The sequence below is a fragment of the Agelaius tricolor genome, unplaced genomic scaffold (genome assembly GCF_023055355.1).
Source record: "Agelaius tricolor isolate 1412-34295 unplaced genomic scaffold, bAgeTri1.0.p SCAF_2, whole genome shotgun sequence".
NCBI classification, from domain to species: domain Eukaryota; kingdom Metazoa; phylum Chordata; class Aves; order Passeriformes; family Icteridae; genus Agelaius; species Agelaius tricolor.
In genome coordinates, this window is record NW_027269262.1 from 22,205,056 (window position 1) to 22,226,026 (window position 20,971).

The 20,971-nt window shown below is 34.7% G+C and overlaps 1 long non-coding RNA gene across 2 annotated transcripts; it reads left to right on the top strand.

Annotated features, from left to right (window-relative positions):
- Positions 1 to 2,163: 2,163 nt before the first annotated feature.
- Positions 2,164 to 8,969, top strand: LOC139600535 (uncharacterized). 2 transcript variants are annotated; one of them, XR_011682600.1, is made up of 4 exons: positions 2,164 to 2,257; positions 4,612 to 4,753; positions 6,298 to 6,369; positions 7,696 to 8,969. It is a non-coding gene; the product is annotated as an uncharacterized lncRNA (long non-coding RNA). The 2 variants fall into 2 exon arrangements; XR_011682599.1 differs by lacking the exon at positions 7,696 to 8,969 and adding an exon at positions 7,160 to 7,538.
- The last annotated feature ends 12,002 nt before the right edge of the window (positions 8,970 to 20,971 follow it).

Genomic DNA, 20,971 nt, shown 5'->3' on the forward strand with positions numbered 1-20,971 from the left:
ATTTGTGGCCATACAACATATCGTGCTACTTAAATCTGTTATTTCATGTTCACAGTGCACTTGATTTCTTTGATTTTCAAGAAAGAGATGGTTGAAATATTTCTGGGTTTATAAATCTCAGGAAGTTCCATTTTTCCTTGAAGCTAGCCCTTAAAGGCTTGAAAACTTATGAACAGATGTATTTTCTTTAAAAGAAATTAGAAGTTGCATAGTACTATTAGTGTAAAACTTCTGCTCTAATGTAAGAATCTTTAAGTGTGCTAACCACATCAGAAAATTTAACCAAGTAAAATGCCTTCCATTTTTGTTTATTACAATTTTTACATTTATATTTTGTTGTCAGTGAAAACTACCTACGGATCTGTGTTAATCTATATTACTTGTTTACAATTTTTTCCTGGTAATTAATTTTTTTGACCAGTCATCTTTCTTGTAATGTATTAGTCTCTTCCTTAATTTTACAGAATTTTCTCTAACTTATGAAGTCCTTATTGGACACTTTATTTTCACATATTTTTACTCTCTTTCTCATACCCCTCCCCATTTTCTCTAATTATTTATTGTTTTCAGTATCAAGAAACACCTTCTCAGGTCCCTAAAAACTCAGTTTAAATAGGACCCAACAATATTAAAACTTCTTCCATCACTATGTTTGCTGCCCAAATAATGAAAACATAGCCATGTAGACTTACAAAACTTCCACTCTTCAGAAGAAAAGCAAGAAATGCAAGAAAAGCAAGAATTATGTCAAGGGAACTGTTCTTTGTCTGTTGTTTGTTTTTGACTAAAAAGGATTCTTCTTCTGTAATTGTTTGGACTGCTAATCATGCCTTATTTACCTATTAGTCAGAAATATCCATAATTTAAAAAGTATAAAGAACCTGTTCAGATTAATGATTTGATGACTATTCCTTACTTATTTCAATGAGATAAACATATGCACACCAACCTAAATACCAAAGGAAAAACAATATCTCTGCTTGGAATATCACCAAAGAAAATTTCTCAGTTATGGTTACATTCTTCAAAGATGCATAGGCTTGAATGATCACAAAACAGCCATTCTTTCTCCAGGGATGAAAATTAATTTCATCACAATTATGCAAAAACAGATTATGGGAAAAAGGAAGCATTGCTTTTGTCTCAAGAACTACATACTGGAATTAAGTTGAAAATACTAAATCCTAAATTCTCCAGAATGGGCAAGTGCACTAAGTGAAAGTCTAATATATAGGAAAGAACCTGCACAGTGTTATCAAGTACCTTTCTTTCCTTTCTTTCTTCACAAATGAATACATCTTCAAAAGGAGAAAATGTAAAATGGCCTTTTATATCTGATATTGTCTTCATGAGTGGCAGAATGACTAAGGTTAATCCAAAAAAAGCAAAGCTTGTGTCATCTCTTTAATTCTACTTTAGTTTTTCTCCTCTAGGATTAGCAGCTCAACACTCACTATCGTTCCTGCTATCTGATTACATCATGTTATTTATCCACTATTTAAACTAAGGCCAAAAATGGTCATATATCAAAAACTGAACTCTGAGCTCAGAAATTCCTCTTTCATCAGCCAGTCCAGGTCTATTAATGTTTACACAAACTATGCTTTTCTGTTAGTAGAAAAAGCTTGCTAAAATAGCCGAATTTTAAAGTACTCTGTATGTATATAATGTGGTGCACAAAAATTGACAGTATTTGTTATTGATAATGTTTCTTACTTGCAGTTAGTAGTGTTTTCAAGTAAAAGCAAGCCACAGCTTCACTGCTTGGCAAAGTGAGTTGTTGGACTTTGCTACAAATTAAGAGACATAAAACCTTACTAGCTTCTATTTGTCTGTGTTTTTTAGTGCTCTCCTTGATTGCTGCAATACCATACTTAATTAAAATTTTCAAACAAAGTATCAGCAATTTTTTAAGAAAGAATAAAATGACTTCTAAAAATGGAAGCTTGCAGTAAACACAGGCTTTCATTTTAAAGTTATTTTACACGTTAAAAAATCCAGCTTTAGAAGTTCATATGGCAACATAAAAAAAGGCACACAAATAAAATAAAATGACATAGAAAAGCCCAAGTCACCAGACTTTGTGTTCTTCTTTTAGGGGTCTAACTGCTCAAAATAGTTAAGCAAAGCATTTATTTGTTTCTTTATTGTCTTTTAGCTAAGGCAAATGAACTTGATCGAACATATTGCCATATCTGCTTCTTCCTTTCATTTATTTGGGCTCTTTATTGTCTCCATCCTTTTTGCTTCCACTCAGGTATGTCTCCACAAAATAGCAATTTCCCTGTTCATGTTTCACTCATTTTTTAATCTGAGAGATGCTTTCCTTTGATCTTCTAATTTGCTAATTCTAGAAAGTGTAATATATTAAATTAAAGACAAAAGCCCGCAAAAAACTACCAAACATAATTTTACAGCTACCTGGCTATTATAAGTTTTTGGTTCTGATTTGATGAACATTTTCCCCCTTAATGAAAGTTTAATTGATTACTTGTATATTTTCATAAGCTTTACAAATAATATTGAGGTTGATCTAGAGAAGCATTTACAGTGACTAGCAAATTATGTGCTGCCAGACACAGATTCTGAATATTTTACTCCAGAGATTTTATTTAGGTTCTTTCTTATATTAGAGCTGCCTGTTCACAAGGAGATAAATGAAGACTGCTTAAAACATGGACAGATTAATTTGTACCCTGAACTAGGTGTTTAAAAAGTAATTAATGGCATTGAGGTGTGTTAAAAGCAAGCAACCAAGCACCAAAAACCAACAAAACAAAACCCCCAAGTGGTTTTGAAGATGTGATCTCAGTCCTCTCTCCAATGCAGACATTTCTTAAGATTCCAGTAAATTGCAACAGAATTTAGTATTGCACAGATTGACTACAATGAATGCCAATAGAACTGATTTGGTTTCTAAAATTTTATTCTTTTATAGTTAAACCTTATGTCATTAAATGTTCTATTCTTATTGGAATGAATTTATACCTGAAAATAATTGCTTGTACTTCTGGTGTGAGGAGGTTTTTGAAAGGTCTTTTTGCTTAGCTGCTTTATTTCTGAAAAAAAAGATGCAGGAAAGAGGCACCATAAATGCTACAGGAAAATCATCAACAAAAAAGACAAAAAACCCAGGCAGAAGAAAATTGGGGAAAATTTTGCACTTATGGAAAAGATTATTTTTGGATCTGAATATTTTTGACAGTGAAGGAGAAAAAAGAGCTAAATGTGATTGCATAAAAGATTAAATGCTCCAAATCAGCATCAGATCCTCTGTACCAGAATATGATTTCCTAAAAGATTAGGAAAGCAGCTAATAATTTGAGAGTTTTTGGCCATTCAAATTAAAACAATGATGAAGCATAAATAAAAGCATGCTATCCCCTGACTCATTGTTGAAGATAGAGGGAACAGAAAGACAGATTACTCTAAGTAGAGATTTGAAATCTTTTTCTCATTGTGTAGAAAGTTCTTAAGTTAGCTGGCCTTATGATATTCATTTGTTCATTATGCTAGCACAAAATAATTTGGGGTTTGAACTAGCACAAAGTTTTTAGTTGAACACAGAGATACCTCAACTTGTTTTATATTGTTAGATTTTAAAGTTATAAATTTTTTAAAACTGCCCATTCAAGCAGAAACCCACATACTGGGATAGAATATTTCAGTTTCTGCTTCCTAGGAATTACTTTCCCTCCCCCCCTGCTTTTTGTAGTTTTGGAGGAAGTGAAGGCCTCATAATGTTTAACAAGCTACACTTTTTGCTAGTATTCAAATATGGAATAACATATTAGAAATATAGAATCTGTACTTTTAGGCAAAAATGTTGCTTCTAACAAGCCACACTCTTCTCTTGAGATATGATGCACAAATACAGAAAACCAGCAGAACAGCTAGCCATCTAAAAAGCTGAGGATATTGCATTAGAGAAATGTTCTCAATTTGTTTTGGTACTCTTTCCCCTTTTTGAAAACAGCCGTTAATTGGCTTATGGAACTTCACTTTAAGACACAAACGTTGACATAAACATACAGCCTTACCTATAGAGATGCCCTGAGAACATGAACAGAACATTAGTGTTTTCTCTTGTTGCTTTTAGAGGAAATTGGATGTCAATTTTCACCACTATGAAATAGTCCACAAGCTCTTGGTTCTCAAATTTCTCATTTTATCCACTTGCTCTCATTTTCATGTTGTGTTTGCAGTTATGAACCTATGTGCAACATATAATTAAGTCTTTCACATGTTTCCAAAGGTTTCAGTTTTATTGTGGAATGCTTATTCTCCTCAGTCCTTAACAACACAGTGTGCCTCTTCCATGTCATGCACCTTTTACGAACTATCCAGTCATGGGCAACTTTATCTGCTGAAATTAATTGTAGCAGATACATTATCTATATGTTCTTTGCTTCTTCACTGTCTCAGCATTCTTGGTCAAAGAAGAACCTAGAATTTTCTTTAAAATGATTTAAAATTCATACAGTCATATAATTGTATCTTTTTCAATGATAGATCTGAATAAATATTTTGTCTTATAAAGTTATTTTAAAGACTAATACTTTATTTTTTTTCTGTGTTATTGCTATCTATCTCCTTTCTTCCTTTCATCAGGTGGTAACTTTAATCTATGTCAATGTTCAAGAACTCAAAGGAAATATGCAGCTTTTATGTGTCCCAAGTCAGGTCCAAATTAAGAGGAAACAGATGAAACAGGTCCATTTTCAGAAAGTAAAATTTCAAATACACTTTGAAGGTAAGTCCTCTTAAAGAAAATCAACTAAGAACCCAAATAATAACAAAATGCTGGTCACTAGTTATGTTAAAAAAAATCTTATCTGTTTGTATTATTTATTATACATCATATATTGATTTAAGAACTGCAATTGTATGCTAACAGTATTTTAATTTATATATGTTGATGTGTAAGATGTATTTTCAAAACTGCACTTGGTACTTCTAATAAAAAGGTATTTTGGAAAAAAATAAATGAATTTTTTAAAATTGTAATTATCAAACCCAATTCCAAACAAAAGTTAAATTTCCTAAAATCATTGCTGGACATTGGATATACAACTACCTTTGAAGTTTTCACTCTTTCGTCATCTTAAACACTGATGGTTGTCTATAGCAATAAAAATAACAAGGTAATGTAATAAAAAACAATTTTATGTACAATTTTTTTTCCAAATAAATAATTTCAGAAAACAAATTGAAATCTATTACATAATAAGTTTCACAACACATTTCACACATTGATAACAGCCTAGAATATGTTATTTTCTCATCATGTTTTAGAATCAAATAGGGCTTTTCATTATTAATTGGACTGAATTATTTTTTTCTCTATGCTATGTAATTAAATGTCAACATGGCCAACAATTAATTTTAAAATAGTCTATCAAGGGAGGCTATCATATGCAAAAACTATTTCAGAGCAGGAAAAATACCTTTGCAACTATTTTCAAGGCCAGCTGTTATACGTATAATTATGCATGGCTAATGAAGAAAAAATACCTTGTGAATGTTTTGACCCCTTTTCTGATATCAAGCTGTAATAGTCAAGACTTTTCCTTACGGATTTTGAACTGTTTTATTGCACATCTCTCATTAGTAATTGCACTTTTGGTATAAATTTTGAGCAATTTTTGGTTATAGTTTTCTTAACTTATTTGTTGTGGTTTGAGAATGAGCTGATGAGTGGAGGGTAACTGGGTAGTTCATCCTGATTAATTCTATGAATTCCTTTCCAAATCTTTACATTCATTATTGTACACTTCCTCCTTGAGGTCCAGACCATAGAGTTAATATTACAAATAGAATATACACCCCTTTGGAGAGCCAGATTGCTAATTTAATGCTGTATTTATTATGATTGCACTCTTATCTATACCTCCTGTGGCCTGGTTATTTGTAAAGTGTTTGTTCACCACACTAATAACAAGACTTGGCTGTGTTCGGTGGGCAGCTGTACATCTTCTGCTCAGATGGGTCTATCTCAATGTTTCCCCTGTGGTTTTTTCCACTCTTTTTTCTGCTCCCACAACACAAGGGCTACTGACCCCTTACTCCTTAAGACAACACTTCTGTGTTCAGATGGGAATTCCAGTGTCCTAGCTGATTTGACACTGGTTCTGGTTGCCAGTCTTTGTTGTCATTAAAGGGCTTTGCAACAAACATCTGACCGTCCTGTCCTGCTCTCCCAGCTACAAAGCTGGGGCAGTTCCTTGTGTGGACTCATCTGGACAAACTGTCCCCTTACCCTTCCCTGACAATAATCAGGGCTTTTTCTTTCTGCAGGGTGAGCCACTCCTCCTTACCCTTGGGCGAGAAAGGAAACCAGATGTCCCCACCCCTATGCTCCAGGCCCAGGTAAGGACATTTGCTGCAATGACCTCAGATATCAGGATGGCAACACTTTTCAGTCACCAGTGCAGACATTTCATTTTTTCAGCAAGCTAGCTTCACTGCTGATCTCTCTGTACTTTTCTGCACTTAGATCAGTATGAAGGAAAAGTACAATAAAAGTCTTACAACTTACTAAATCAAAAGTAAATATGAGCTTTGGAGTAGGCTTCACCTCTTCTTAACAGTAGCAGAAGCATTTCTTCATTAAAATGACACTCATGGAGTTCTTATTTATTTCATCAAAATACATTTTTTTGGAAACCTGCATTAGAGAAGCAGTAGTCTCTTACAGTAGGGAATCTACTAGTTAATTAAAACATTCCCTTTTAAATCTCTGGATGACACTAGTATCATATTCCTGCTCAGCATAAACATATACAGTTTAAGAATTATTATAATCATTAGTATAAGTGTTGAAAAAGTGTTCTTTCACAGTCCTGAATCACACTTATCTGAGACATACAATACGTACATCGTGGACTTTTTTCAATCATAAATCATGCCAGCTTTGCCAAGGGAAACTTGCATGAGGCTATCTTAAGGCAGATGCCTCTGGAGTGCTGCTTTTCTTTTTCTCAGCTAGTAGTTGCATAAACTGCTTTAGAGGAAAATGCCTCTGAGTAGAAACATAATACATAATCAGCCCAAATAATTACAACAAAAATGCTAACTTGCTGTTTTCACAACATGGATAATAGGCTTGCTTAAGGGCATGGAATGCAAAATCAGTTTTGCATGTCTTCTTGTATTTCAGAGTCATTAAAATGTGCTACACTCTGAGTATGGAAATAAATGCCTCTGCTGATAACAGAAGTGACAACTGACACACTGGGAATTCAGCTGTTTCAAACAGTGGCAGAGCTATCAGCCAGGGAGTAATGTGGATAATTTTCACTGTGTCTATCTCTGTTGAAATATTTCAATATATTCAGTTTTAAATTCAGGAAGCATAACATGACAGACCAATATTTTAATTTAGAGATTCAGAGAAATGAAACAGGAAAGATATATGCTATCATTGCCTAAATTTATGTTGAACTTTATCATACGAAATCAAGGGATTTCCATTTCAAAGCATTGTAAGAATATTATCCAACAGAATGAATTCTATCTAAGTTGTATTTCACATACTGGAAGAGCTTCTACACTCCTAATAAAGGTCTATGTATTCACAGACCTTGTTTTGACTTGGATAGAATTATTTTTATTCTTAGTAGCTGGTATGAGGCTACATTTTGTATTTGTGATTAAACCAGTATTGGTAACGCAAGGATGTTTTTGTTGTTGCAGGCCAGTACTTATACAGCATCATGAAATTTTCTTTTGCTCACCCCACCCCACGAGTGAGGAAGCTGGGAATGCACAGGGAGTTCGGAGGGGACACAGCCAGGAGAATTGACCTCAACTGACCAAAAGGACATTACATAGCCTCTGGCATCACACTCAGCATATAAAGCTGGGGGAAGAAAGAAATAGGGAAGGATGTTCAGAGTGATCACATGTGTCTTTCCAAGTCACAGTTACCTGAGATGAAGCCCTGCTTTCTTGAGGAAAACTGAACAACAGGCTGCCGATGGGAGCTGTTGAAAGAATTTCTTCATTTGCTCTGCTTGCATGAGTTGCTTTTGCTTTCCATATTGAACTGATGTTATTGCAACCCATGAGCTTTCTCACTTTTAGCCTTCTGGTTCTCTCCCCCATCCCACAATGAGAGAGAGAATCAGTAGCTGTGTGGGGCTTAGTTGCTGAACGGGGTTTAATCACTAAAAGATTAGTCTTCTACATCCAAAATTAGTAAAATCATGTTCAAAGAACACAGGCATTTTGTACTGAAAAAGTCTTAATAAGTAATCACAACACTCTTTAGTATGGAAAAAATTCTGATCTCATGCTTTTTTAAATAGTAAGTAACCATGTCTATTCTGCCAGCGATTTAGTAGCTATTGAATGTGTTAAATCTGGATGTTTGCAAATATTCAATAGAAACAACTCAAAAATGCCAAATATGTACATTGATGCACATACATATGTATCACCATATGTAAGAGGTTGCTTGTAACATCGATGAGGAAAGGTATTTACAGAATATTTTCAGTGTCCTGTCCTTATTAAGTTTGTCAAAATGCCCCCATAGTATTGATGACTAAGCATTAATTAGCATACACTGATGCTCAGATTACACCAGGCAAAGATTTTTAAATTGTCCAGTTTCAGTTTAGTTTCCTCTCAATGTATATACTCCTTCTATATCCAAAAGAAACACTCACACTCCCAGAGCTGTTTTCTCATCTCCCAGCTAAAGTTAATTCTTTTGCTCTGCTAAAGCAGCTCTCCAAGTCATTCCTCTGCTCCTTTAGTTTTATTGGAAAAATAAGGCAAACCTACTGATGTTCTCTTCTTTCTTTCTTCAGTTATCTCTTTCGCCCTCTTTCTTAGTATATTTAATAGAGTACATTAGTTAGATAAAATATATAGAGGTATATGCAACCAGGATATGAGGGGGCTGTGCTGTCATTGATCTTCACTGAAATCAGTTAACCCAAAACAGAGAGAAAGCTGATGTCTCCTTTAGTTCAAAGATCATTCTCTTTTTTAGGACTGATTTCCCAAATACCAGTGCTTGTCATGTATTGCAGTTAAGCTTGTTTACAATACACAAGTGTGTGAAATCATCTCTCTGTGAGCTCTTTTTGACCTGACATACACAGGTTCTTCCATCAGAGTGAACACTTTTTAACTTGCACAAATTGTCATAGTCCTATTAACTTTGATGGCTTAGTGACTCTAAACCAATTGAGGATCTGACCCAAAGCAAATAGCTCAAATATTTATTTAATTGTTATATGTTGAATTGAGTAATTTAGTGATAGAACAGGGGGTAGCAACTTTAAAAGGAAAGAGTCTTTGAAATACTTCCTTCTTAAGAAGAAATTCTTTACTGAGAAATTGGAACAGGCTACCCAGAGAAGTTGTGGACACCACATCTGTGGAAGTGTTCACGGCCAGGTTTGATAGAATCTGGAGCAATCTGGTCTAGTAGAAGGAAGCAATCTAGCCCATGACAGAGGGGTTGGCAATAAATTGTCTTAAGGTCCCTTCCAGGCTAAACCATTCTATCATTCTCTAAGTCTTTGAAAGCAGACATGCTCAAAAGGTCTGGTAAACTGCTGAAAACTCGTCGAGTGAGATTTGTCATTCAAAAAATTCCCCCTGCTGAGGATATCAGATGTCATTTGACAGTGTATTATCTTGTTCCTGCTAGGTGCTTTAATGTAAAATTTCCCCTAGGTTATATAGGGACTTGTCCAGATTATGATAGGAAAGACTGGAGACAAACATAACATAGCAATAGTTCACAATGCCTTCATTGTAGTACTAAGTTTTTTGGAAAATTATTTAGTTACAGGTATGGTTAATTCAATCTGACATCATAGATGAGGTACATTGCAGTGAAGAGTTAGACAGATTTGTCTCTGTACTGTGTTTGTGGCTATAAGAGAAGATCAAACCTGGCAAATTCAGCAGTCTGAGATTTCTCAAGGTACATTTCACACAGGCCTGTCAAGACCAATAGAAAGTGCTTACATGAACTGAAGAAAGCTTGATCACTAAGATTTCCCTGCTGTAATTGGAACCTTGGAAATATGAAGTCCTCTGTGTATTTTCAAGAGTATTTAGATGGACAGATGGAAATGCAAACAAACTTAAGGTAGACAAGGACATAAATGCATTTACAAGTGTCATTCTAAATTCTAGGAAAGCAGATACATTTTATGGTAGCTGAAATGTTAAAACAAGGCTGACTGGAATTTTATATAAAATTGTGATAAAAATTTGAAAAGGACCTGAGGATCAAAAAGTTCCTTCCAGGAACCCCACAGGGCCAATAGATAAGTTACAAGAGTAGGAGAGAAGGCCACAGGGAAAAACACTTTCCACCCCTGTGTGCACTTATTTCAGGATGGGTTGGGGAGACTCCCATGGCAGAAACCTGGATCTAGCTCCTGACACACTGAATAATTTTCCATCTTCCATTGTCTATGTGTTGGCAAGTCCTGTATAATTTGCCATACTTCAATTACTCATCTCTTTCACCCTGTGTTCTCTCCTCAGTACTTATAGCTACTGATGTATGTCACTTGGAACATTAGTCACTTGATTAAGGCCCTGTCTATAAATAGGTATTCTTACTCATTATTCGTTAACAGATGTGGATCATTTTTTTTTTACCCTTGTAATGGGAATTTTTTATAAGCACATTTGTTTGATGCAAATGCAGCCTATATAATAGAATAAGTATGATATTCTTCAGACTGATGCCTTTAACAGTAGCATTTAGAGGCAGGAGTTTTAAAACACAATTTTTATTGTTATGTAGAAAGATCACACTTCCTTTTTCTAAATGTATAACATTTATTTATACAAATCCTCCGTCATTTGCATTTCCTGCTTCTTAATTACCTGATATTTTATTCTGTTAGGCTCTGTGCTGCAAAAAGAAGAGATTTTCTCAAACACTTTGTGTTTGATCAGTCTGTCAGCACCCTAGGAAAGCCAAGACACTTGTGCCTAATAAGTCTGTCAGTATCCCGTTATGGGGACCCTTCAGTGAACAGTCCCACTGGATTGGAGGGCAGTTCAAATGTCTTGTTCAGGGTCACATACCAAATAGAAAAACCCCTCCTGGGTCTCCACACCTTTACCCACTGCCAGTGACTGCCAGCACCCCTGAAGGACTCACATTAACTGTTTACAGAATAAGACTATTTATTAGTGAAATTGTGAGAATTTAAGGTTCAAGAATTGCCAGTGATAGTATCTGACTGCAAATATATATCCAAAGTAATAATAATTAAAAGCAGTATACCAAGAAACTACTCTCCAATAAAAGCTGTCTTGAGAAAATCATTCAGCATGCAGAGAACACAGTTCTTTACCCCAAAGGCATCTCTGTGGGGGAGAAGACAGGTTCAGCCCCTCAAATGATCCCAGAAATTATGCTGGAGTCTTCCCCCACTATTCTTAGCTTACTTTTACACTATTTCTTTACATTTATGTGGAGCTTGGGTGACTTTTGTGATACATCTTAATAGTAAGTGGTGGTCATATCTTGGGGCTAGATATCTCAGGATAGTACCTGAGACAACCTTGGGAGGGGGACATGGGTCAGTCCAAGATTTTGCCATTGTTGCTGATGCAACAGCCGGACATCTTCTTTTATCTGCCTTGGTTTTCAGCTGCTGTGTGGTTTATCAGCTGGAAAGTACCACTGAGTTCTCTCCTCTGCAAGGGTTTTGGCAGAGCCTGGTCATGGTGGCTCCACTCTGCTCCATCATCTGTTTAGTGCCCCTTGGACTGCATTGTGTGGGGGAGGTCGGACATGCTGACTGCATTCCATATGGAGAGTAGCAACTGCATGTTGCCCTAGAACTTCCATGCCATTATCTTTCTACCCTCAGTCATGCTCCCACACTGGTTATACTTTCCCTTTAAACAAGTAATAGTGCTTTGGAAACACATTATTCCCTGTGTTCTACAAAACCTCTATGCACTCACTGAATTTTGGGACAGAGAGAAGATGTCATTAAAGGAAAATGCAGGGCAGCCCAAAAGATATTGCATTCTTTTTACATGACTTGTTAATCATGATCCATATAACACTGTTGCATCTGTGGTTGCGTGCAGAACATGAAATTGAAATGTACAAATAAAACACTATTCAAGAGTGCATATAGTAACAGAGTAGATATACTTACTCTTATACAATAAAGAAGGCTCTTGAAGAAACCTTTTCCTTGCTGTTCAAAAGAGGCAGCATTTTCTTTTCCCAGTAGAATTACATACTGGGCTTCTGATTATGTACAGTCAAAATATGCTTAATTATCTTTATCTTGAAAAGTAAGTAGCATGTTTCTCATGCTCAAGCTTCTTTTGAGGACTTCAAGAAAATTTAGAACTCAGAAATATTAAAATGTTAATGAAATGCTTTATTAGTTGAAAAAAAAGAAAAACTATAAGCTATATAGAGAAAAAAAATAAGAGAAAAACTGCTATGCATCTAATTTGAATAGTTTTGAGTGACATATTAATTATTTATGAAAAGTAAGACTTCAAAAGGAAAATGGCTGTAGTACTCAGAAACACACAGTCTCTGAGACTTTCTAATTGTAGGAATACACAATTACTGTGTTTGCTTACCAAGAGCTAAAATGAATCTTACCTAGAAAATTACTATCTTTTTTTCTCTGCCTACTGAAACAGTGAACAGCAAAGTACTGCAATATTTATACATTGCAATTCGAAATTTTTCTACCCATGTCAATAGAAAAATATAAAGAGATTTAACAAACCTCATGTTTCACAAAGTTTCCCTTGAAAAGTGACATATCAATCCAAAATTTTATTTGGAGATTTTGAGTTAAGCACCATGTAAGAAGTATATTAACATGAAAGATCTGAACAGAGTTCATCAAATATAGAAGATGAAATATAAATTGCTTAAATATTCAGTCAATGTCCATTAATGAAAAAAAATATAGTATTCTGTCTCCAAAGCTTACATTTACTTCCAAATCCATATATCAGTTGGAATACATTTGCTGAATTCCTATTTAAGTGGGTATTGCTCTGGTATTTGAAGACTCATTAATTTCTCCCATGAGCTAATATGAACACAACAGAAAACAATCCTGGGAAAAAAGGTACACAAACACTTCTCACCTTGAAATGTCAACTGAAATAATTCCTACAGACATTTATGCTGGATTATAACACTGATGCACTTTCTGAAATACCATAAATTTTGAAAGCTTGCTTACGGCAGGCTTTTTTAAATCAAGTGTACATTCTTCCTTTCCTAGGGCTCAGTGTGCCAAAAGTTTAAAAGAGAATATTAGTTGACCTGACACAGTCACACACACCCCTTAGTCAGTCCAACACCTTTGGGGAAAATAAATATCTAATTCTTTGTCTTTGGGGAGAGGAGAACACTCTATGGCAAGGTGATACTAGCAAGTAACCTAGAGATTATACAGAACAGTTTCAGTAATCAAAGTGCATAGGAAAATTTAATGTACTGTAAAATATTTTAGACCTGAAAAGAAAAAAGGGCAGAAGAAGCTGAGAGAAGCTTAAGAGGTCATTTTATCTATCCTTCTGTCCCAAGAGAGAATCAGGCATTGCTTTATCACTTCCGTTGTATACTCACCATCTGTTCTAAAGGGCTTTAATGACAGAGAAATCCACAGCCTCCCCAGGCGATTTATTACATTTCTTGCTATCCTTAATGATAAAAAAATTTCTCTAGTGTCTAACCTGACATCCTGGCTGCAATTTATGTCCATTTTTTTTTTCTTTTTCTATACCTCACAGAACATGGAAAAAGAAACAAACCGTAAAACCTACTCCATTTTGCTTGGCAAAACTTTGCTAAAAATTTGATTCATTCAGTCTTCCCTTTCTCCTCCTCAAGAGTCTCTTCATATCTATCCCAATCTTTCTGGACTTTTTCACTAACCAATGCTTCTGGAGAATTTTTTGTGATGTTGAGTACGTCAGAAGGATAATGTTAGTGAATGTTACTGCTATTCTTCTATTCATGCAACAAAATATGAGGCCTACTACTGCTTTAAGGATTATGGTGGTTTTGATTCATGCTTAGCTCTCAGAAACCCTTTCTGCACAACTCCTACACAGTTGTTCACTTCCTTTATAGTCTGACCACAGTTTAATATTCCTCCATTCAAATGGTGTAGCTGTTCTAAGTGAAATAAGGGAGTTTGTTTGTTGTTTTGAACCTTATCTCTGACACCTTTTTTTAGTATTGTGGATTTCTAAACTTCTATTTCAGACTGTACAAATGGTCCTGAAGTTTGATATCATCCAAATTTAGCCCAGAACTATTTTATTGGCCAGATTGTTTAAAAAATAATCTATTACCAGACTAAGAACCAACCCATAGATCCTTCAGTTTTTGTGAACCTCCAGTAAATCCTTCAATATGGTTCCAAAGAGCTGCACTATAGTTTTTCTTAAATGGCTCTCAAAATTATTACCTGAATATCAAAAGTAGTATTCAAGACAAGACTGGGCATCTTTTACTTTCCTTTGGCATACAAGGCCAGTAAAATGTCAAAAATGAATGAAACTTATTTGTCAAAAACTGTTCCTGACATATCTGTGCACACCATTTTCTGTTGTCTTCCATGTGTTTTTCAAATTCTTTGGGCTTTTTAATGTTTTTAATTTTCTGTTTTTGTTTTCTGTTGCCTGTTTTTTGGCATAATATATAAAATTATAAATTCACATGAAACTTCAATGAAAGGAAGATACATATATGAAACTACTTACAAGAAAGCAAACAGAATACCTATGGAAATATATGGAAGATTTAATATTTATGCAATTGTGTAATTGCATAACTCTGCATGTTAATTATTGTAACTTTAGGGCTTTCCCTATAAATTAGCTAGATGTTTGCTTTATTTAGACATTGGAATTATGTCTTGCAAAATCTGAGAAAGTCCAATAAAAGTTCAAGATTTTTTTTTTCAGCCATTCAAATACCTTGTGAATTAATTTCTACCAAGTTCAAAGAGAAGCAAATAGCTTTTGAAGTCACATAAATTTTCTTTCTCAGTCCTTTGCCATAATATTGAGCAAGTTGCCAATCCATTACATTCTAGATATGACTTTCTTCTCCTTATCAAAGTGGTGATTTTTTTCAACCTCAGTTTTAGGCATGTGATCTGATTTGGAAAAGTTCAATTTGAAAATATTTCAATTGCTAGTACTTTTTTCTGTTCACCTTGAAATTTTCATAGGTATGTTGATAAGTCATGGAGAAGTTCAGCAAGTTTTTATGTTTTTATGTAAACAGGGAACACGTACGTGTGTGGGTATTCTGTTCATGAAAAAAAATCTGTATTTTTTCCTATCTACTTGCAAGTTTAAATAGTTTAAATTCACACATTCAGTGTAAAGGAGGAGATACCTGTCAATTTTTACTTTAACTTGAAATAAAATGAATTAAATATGATCCTCTATTTTGGTTGTTTCACTGACAGATTTCTTTGACAGAAACCTTTAGCAGAACAACAACATGCTTTGACTATCATCGCATTCTTACCCTGACTTTTATGTCATTCTAAGTACAGTATCCTCTAAGTCTTATTTCATGCTGCCTCTGACAGTTCCTAGTAACAGCTTCTGGCCATCATAGGGGGCAACTCCACTGTAAACAGCAAGGAAACAGCCAGTTCTCTGAGAAAGTGGGCAGTGCTTCCTTACCAGGCAAGAAATACAAAAATTTTTGAATAGTTGTTTCATTGATCTAGGAAAGCAGGGTTTAAACATAATCATGCAAATTAGAGTTTACAAGAAAAGAGCTTGGTAAGAATGTTGCTAATGAAAAGAAAATTATACGTGAATTTTCTCTCATTCTTGAGATTCTGATCATATAGAAATAAACCCTTATAAGAAAAGAATAGAAACTTTTGTGCCATTCATTAACATCTTAAATGAAAATGCAGTGAGTACAATTTTTCTGGTACATTTAAGAACAAACAATTGTTTACATTTATAAATAAATACATTATACAGGAAAAAGAATAATAGTAAAACCTGAACACAGTGGATTTAAATAAAAGGAGAGAGAGCAAAAGTAAGATTTTTACATTATTTCATTTTTATTACATTTTCTAGTACCAGGCTGATCACTTCAGTAAAAAATGGTTCTTTACTCGTGTCTTTTGGGGTTTTCTGGGTTTTTTTTTGTTGGTGTTTGTGATTTTGGTTTTTTTTTTTTTTAAATTATCCCACTGTTCGTCTTCTATGCTACTGAATGTGTGAAAAAAAAAGATCAAACAACCCAAACTGCCCCCCCCAAAAGTCATATAATCTTGACCATAGTGATTATGAATAAGTAACACTATGAAATATATATCACTTGTGTGAACCTATGAAAAGATATATGAATCAATTCAATATGAAAAGAAAAATGAATCAATCAATATGAAAAAAGGAAAATAATTATTTATACCTAATTACTTTGACACTACCAAAGTAGTCAGAGATTTTTATTCTGTGGATTGTTTTTTGTGAAATCCAGTGAAAGTAAAGCTCAAACTACAAAAGGGAGTCAGCAAAGTCAGTAGAACAGTATTTGGCTTTATGATTCTGGGTAAGAGATTAGCCCAATTTAGTACTTGGAGTTCACACTTAAATTCAATTTCCAGGTGTCCTCTCCAGTTTCTAGGGGAAGGAGGGTGGGGAATAAAAATTTCAAATGTGTATTAGAGACTTAGTTTTCAATATTCTTTTGCTCCTATGAGTCTCTGAAATACTGTGGAGCTGTATTTCACATGGAATTTGTCTCCAAATCAAAAGGAACTGCTAGTATATATGACTGTAATAACTAAAATAAGTCACTAGAGGTAGTGTCAAAACTTCTGCTTATCCTAGTAAACAAAAAACCCACACATAACAAAAAATGCACAAAAACCCCAATAGCTTTTAAAAGACCTTTAATATAATTTTTAAATACCAAATTTTTTTATCTGTGTTCTCATTGCACTCTCTCATTTTTGATGTGTACATATGTTAGACACTAAAAAGACAGATATTCTCAAAGTCTGCATAACCATATTATTAAACTTTTCATCCAGCTTTCTCACACACACTACTATTAATGATAATTTGCAGACCTAGATACTAAAATGTCTTTGTCCCAAGCTAATTTTGCTTGTGGAAATGTTGACATTTCTCTCTGGCCCTGCCACATACCTTAGATACATAATCACGGTGTCTCTTTGGTTATGCTATGCTGTTTAGAGGATTACTATCTTAAACGCTTATTAATTCTCTGTGGTCAGTTAGTTAGAAACAGTTGGTACCTTGGCTTGCACTGCATTGAATCTGGGGCATCCCAAGCCAGTCAAAATTGGAAGACAGACCTGTCAATGGGAAGCACTGTGCTGTCGTGTGAGATAAATTCAATGCCAGGCTACTTTTACATGGGCAAGAAATAGAGACATTGTCTCCTACATTCACACAAGAGTGGCCCAGGCTCTTGGGTGGAAATAGGTACCAGGAGACCTTGAGGCCTATAACAAACTTTATTTCTTTTCAACAACTCAAAGACTTGACTTTGAACGTTTTCTCTGCATCAGATGGGCCAATATACTTTGAACTCAGGTGTGAATCTTGCTTCAGGCTCCCAAAGGACTGCTTTTATGTCCCTGCCTGCCTTGGTCTACAAGGAAGCTGCTCCAATATTCACATGCTTGGTGGCTCCTAAGGAAACATTATCTTCCCCTTCAAATTCCTCACCTCAAATGGAATAAAACAGTAGAAATAGTTTTTGATTTGGAGATGCTGTAAATAAAGTATTATTAACTAATATTTAATAATTTGAAATTCTTTGCCTTACAAGTTTGTTTAAGATGAGAGAGAACCATTCTTATAATTATGTCAGTATAGTTATAATTTTGAATCACCATTTATAATCTCTGCTTTAGGAAGTGAAGGGTAAAGGTGGTTTTGTGAATCTGTAACCCTCTGCACTGGTATTTTTAATGTACGTAATACATTTGAAAACAAGCTAAAAAATTGGAATTGTAGATATGTAGACTTTACTTCAGTTTACTTCAGTTTATCTTCTGCTTCAGTTGTTATCTGAAATTATATTTTGACGTGTTGGAGCTTCAAGAAAAATAAAGCTATCACTTCGTCTCCTCTTTTGTCTGCATTTTAAAAATAGCATTAGACAAAACAATACCCCGAAAAACTTAAGAATATTAGTTACCAAAGAATCCATTCTGTAACAGAATGAAAGACACCATTGATTTTTAATGGAAAGGGAAATGAAAAACTGATGCTGTTAAAATCAATATGTTAATTTGATTATATTGTATGCAAAAGACTTACTAAAAGCCTAGCTTTATTGTATTTAGAAAATATATTATGCTAAATCATTACACAGATCTACTTGGAAAACGTGAGATGTCTCTTTCTCAATTTTTTTTATGACACTCATATAAGAGCTACTAAATATATCAAAGAAGACATAATCAAATTTCTTACTCTCCAGTGTTCTTTCTGAAAAATTGGAGTAAAAATGCACATTCAATTTTTGAAATTTTATTGTACATTTAGAAGTTATTCAAGGGATACTGTGAAAATGCTTTGTATAGAAAATTTCATAAAGTAGTCTGTAATGGCAATTTATAAATGGATTTCAATTGTGCAGTAATAAATCTAGGAATTACAGCTTCACCAGAAGCTACAAATGAGAAGTTTCCTGAAAGAGGATGCGAACACAATTTTTCTTTAATTTAAGCACCTTCATATTCACAAAAAGATAATAGAAATTTTTAAAAACCCCACAAAACTAATTGGATTAAAGAATGTAAATTACTTGAGGCATGAGGTGTTATAACAGTCAGTCTGCAGGGGGATTTAATTATTTTTCTGTGGCATTATAACAAGCAAGACTAGAGTAAATTAAGACTTGATAGGAGATACAGTGATTGAAAATACTGGCTCATGGCAGGGTCTTCCTAGAAGTTAGTTTTGTTTTCCTGAATGCAGATCTGTCTAAATTAAGTCTCGTGCCTCAGAGAAGTTCGAGTCTCTTGTGCTTTTGCTTGTCTTTCTTCCTTTAAGTAAGGACCATGCCATATTTTTCTTTGTTGCCCTATTCTTCCCTTTCACCTTTAAGGTCTTCTTAAATCTACAATGCAGCTATAAATCTGTCAATATTCTTTGCAGGCAAGTATCAGGAGCTCCTGATTGAACCCATTATTAAAAAAAATAATTTGAAAAAAGTGAGAACTTACAGTGTTTAGTATTTCTATGCAAGTTTTATAGAAAGCAAGGTAGTGGAACTTTTTACATTTCAATCTAAACCACATTAGCTGAATGAAATGAAATATCCATTTTTAGGGAAATCCATGTTGTCTTTGAGAACTCATGAACAGTGAGCCCTTTCTGATCTTTCCAGGGTGCTGGATTTAAGTGAAATGGTTTTGTTGTTGCTATCAATTCAGTTATATGTTATATTTCAGTTATATTTCTTCCATAAAAGAAGAAATCCAGACATGTCAGAGTCTGCCTCAAGAGGGACCATAAACAGGGGCAAGCACAGGCTGTGACTGGACTGAAGACTTGCGTTCTGATAAGGTATCCCAGGCAGAGACTCAGGGCAAAATGCTGAACTGAAAAGGGACTTCTCAGCCCATGGATATGAGACCCCAGAGGTGTGGTCTCCAGAGGGTGAAGACCCCAGGTGAGGCAGGTCAGGGCCATTAAGGCCTGTTCAAGCACTCAAGACCCCCACAGGTCTAATGGAGATTCGCTTTAGTATATAGTGCAGAATATCCCACAAGTATTTTATCATCTATCCAATTTTAAATTAAATCTATTGGGCTCCCTCCTGTATGGCAAAATTGATATTTTGCAAAGTTTTAGTGGTGCTTGTTAATTTTTAGTGCCATTCAATATCTTGTTGCTCTGTTCCAAGAGAGAGAAGAAAACCTTTCATAATATTCTGTCTGTGTGACACATTGCGTGTGACCTTTCATTTGTTCCAGACACTGGAGTGTTTAGTCTGTTCATCTGTCACCTAAAGGCCTTGAGTTTCACCTAGTTAGCTCCTACCAGGACTCCAAACTTTAGTTGTTATAGTTTCCAGGAAATCAAATTGTCCTGCTTTTTTGGCAGGAAACCCAGTCTGTGACTTATACTAGAGAGAGAGATGTTCAAAAGCTGGAATTTGAAATGCTCACAGCAGGGAGTGCGTTCTCATTTTCCTTAGATATCACAGTAGTTCACAGAAGAGCAAAATACATTTAAACATGCATAAAAATAATATAGTAAGCACAGAACAGTCTAATTTGACTAGTTAGAGAAATCAAATAAAATGTGATATGTACCTCCTCAGAATTCACCCATAGGCAGCAACAGCCATGAAGTGGTCCAGGTCAAGCCCATTAGAAAATATTTTGGCCCGTCTTCCACATGCCACTGTAAAGTAATAAGAAAAACAAGCTAGTGCATAGAGGGCCTAGGTTCAAATTCTTCCTCTCCCAAAGGTAATTTTCAGATCCTGGGTCCCTACTTTCCAGAAGATTCAGCAAAGCATTGAGTTTTAGGACATTTTTAGTAGGAGCTTCCTATCACTCACATTGAAATTCTTTTACTTTTATTGGAGCAATTTAAATTTTTATATGTATGTAAATAGACTCATTTTTGAGATTAAGACAAATTTACAAAGGGAGAGTCAAGCTCTATCTAGTGAACATATAAATCTCCAAACAGAAGCACACCAGTGTTAAAAAATTGTTTAGATATTGAACTGTCTTCAAAGGCAAAGATAAACAGGACTTAAAGTATGATGTCTGATTGTTACAGATGTGCAAAAGAAGAAATAAGAACTTGAATATTGTTCTGGCTTGGTAGTGGCCAAATGCCAGGCACCCATGAAAGTCATTTGCTCACCTTCTCTTGCTCTCAGCTGGGCAGAGGAGAGGGAAAAAGAAATAATTAAATGTTTAGGAGTTGAGATAAG